Here is a 2,665-nt window from a genome sequence, read left to right on the forward strand (position 1 = left end):
TTAATGGCCTTTTATTTCAGATTTATTTTGAGCATATATTTTTACACCACATCATAAAATAAACAAATCAATGTAATTTAAAACAAGAAAAGTGTTAATAAGCCGAACATGAGAATTTTCGACGTAAACTTTTATTATGATCTTTTAATCCTACCTCAAGAAATAATTGAAAGGGTTTTAATACAATTGTACTACGTATAAATATACGCAGGATATTCAAGCATTCGACTGGCAGAGTCAGAGGGATTATAAAAGACACCAAGAAAGGGATAACTTACACTAGTACATGACATTGTCGTACCTTATACCAGTAAAAGAATTGTACACTTATACTAGTACACGAACGTGAAAAGGGTGATGAAAATCGGGAAAAACGTGTGCAAACTCTGAATCTAGAGGAGACGTAAGAACAACAGAGTTCTTTTTTCCTTCTCTGAATTGCTGAGAACTGCGTCGGCAATATTATGCAATGTTAATGGCCCTTTTTTTTTCAATAAATAAGAAAATGTTTATTTCGAATCTTTAATAGAAGTTCCGAAATATCAAGCTATTGAATAGCCTATAAACATTATACTGTAACCATTTATCGGTTTCTCAAAACAGAAATTTCGGAAAGTTGTAAGGATACGGAAGATACGGTTCAACGTCGGTCTCTTTATTGGATGACGATTGCTCTATCCTATTAACCTCACTGCTCAGGTATACCATAGTTGATGCAATTAAATGACTTGGAAAGAGATCTACCAATACTGCTGACAAAATAAAAATTAATTAATAAATAAATAAAAATAAAAAATAAACATATAAATAAAAAATAAACTGCAAAATGTTTTCAGATAGAAGACTTGCGTGAGAAAAACTTTTTGAGAAGGCTAGGGTCCATTACATGATGTCGAGCTAAGGAGAAAGAATAAATAAAGACATGGATTTCAGATCCGCTTAATGAAATATTGATAAAAAAAAGACAGATCTTTGTTTTGGTAAATCGAAATTTTGTACCTAAGAAAACATATTTTAGGTAGTTATATAAAATATCTTATCCGTTAGCTACATTAACTTTTAAAAATGCACTTCAGCTAGACTGAAAAAAAGTAATTATGATTCTAGAATTAAATGAAATTTTCATTTAAAATATAATGCATATTTATTTCTTCATAATAAACATATATGAGCTAATGTGAAAAAAGAATTTTTTGTTAATTTTGGTGTGGGTATAATGAAGTTACAAAAGAGAAAAAAGTGTTATTTAACTATACAAGCTTGAAAGTGAGACTAATGTAATACAGAAAAAGGAGATAAAGGTACCTGCATTCATAACTTATCAAGTATCTTTAGAAGTTGTTTAGTTCGTTATACATAATATCTTAAAAGCATGCTACATCAACTGTGCATCTCTTAAGCTGAGATTTGGCTATGGCATTTCTTGAAGAAATATAGAGCATCACACTGATTTCTGAAGGTAGTAGATTTTGATTATTTAAACAAGATATTATCAGTAATAGGCCATTCATATACATTAGCACTTAAGTAATAGACCATTCATGCAGATTGCTGATAGCAAAAATGAGATACACTTAACTACAACAATTACGGTGAAGCCTCCAGATATGAAAACCTCTGTGCAGCGACTTCCTATATTTACGGCCATTTCTGGGAAGCATGGAATTTTCCCCATAGACATAGTGTTAAAAAAACTTTAGGAGAAAGCAACAAAGCCACTCCCAGCGATCGGGCAAATCTCCGCACCAAATGCGGAAAGGTCAAATAAGAAGACTCGAAATGTATGAAGAAAAAAAATACTTACAAAACAAATAAGTAGATTCAAATGAAATCAGAATATTTTTGAGTGACTCTTATTTAGAGAGCTCTTCTTGACGATTACTAAAAGACATTGAGAATCTTATTTTAGCGACAAAGTGAGCAAAAAACGATGCTATCAATGATTTTGTTTCCGAGTTGAAAGTTAAATGAGAAAAAAAAAGTTATTTAAAAACAAATTAAGCATCTCAAGCAAGCTTACTTATCATTTTTTAAAATAAACTATAATTATATTAGCAATAGCATATAATTATATTGGTAGGGGTCATTTCTATTGACACTAAATTTTATTATCGATCCGGTTTCCATGACTTCAGGACAAGTGACATTTCCGCACCAAGAAAATGGCACAGAGACAAATAAAAATTGCTTGCTAAAAATCCTGTACCTTCACTAACATTCGTCAGTGTAAGTAACCCCTAAAAACGACCATTTTACTGTGGAATATTAAATGGTTGTTCCTGACAGGTTCCACTGTAATATACAACAGATTATTTTCCCGTCACCATAAGTTTACAAGCCGAACGATTCAGAATCCAAAACTGTAGCAGTCAAAATAAATCAAACTTGGAACAACTCTTACAAGTAGAACTCGTTTTCTATCAGTTTCAATCAGAACACAGTCAGGAAGGTGATACATTAAAATGTTTTTAATATATTACAAAAAAAAATGCAATTGAGCGAGTTGGAAGTTACTGTCACTCTTTTTGTTATCTATCTACTCTTCAGAAAGTTACATAAAATGTGAACAAAAGGTGAGCTACAATGTAATCAAAACGTGTTTTAGAAAGTAACGTCTGGGAATCGACTGATTTTGATGTGGTAGATCCAATCGTTATTATGGTGT

The sequence above is a fragment of the Parasteatoda tepidariorum genome, chromosome 9 (assembly GCF_043381705.1).
Source record: "Parasteatoda tepidariorum isolate YZ-2023 chromosome 9, CAS_Ptep_4.0, whole genome shotgun sequence".
Lineage (NCBI taxonomy): Eukaryota > Metazoa > Arthropoda > Arachnida > Araneae > Theridiidae > Parasteatoda > Parasteatoda tepidariorum.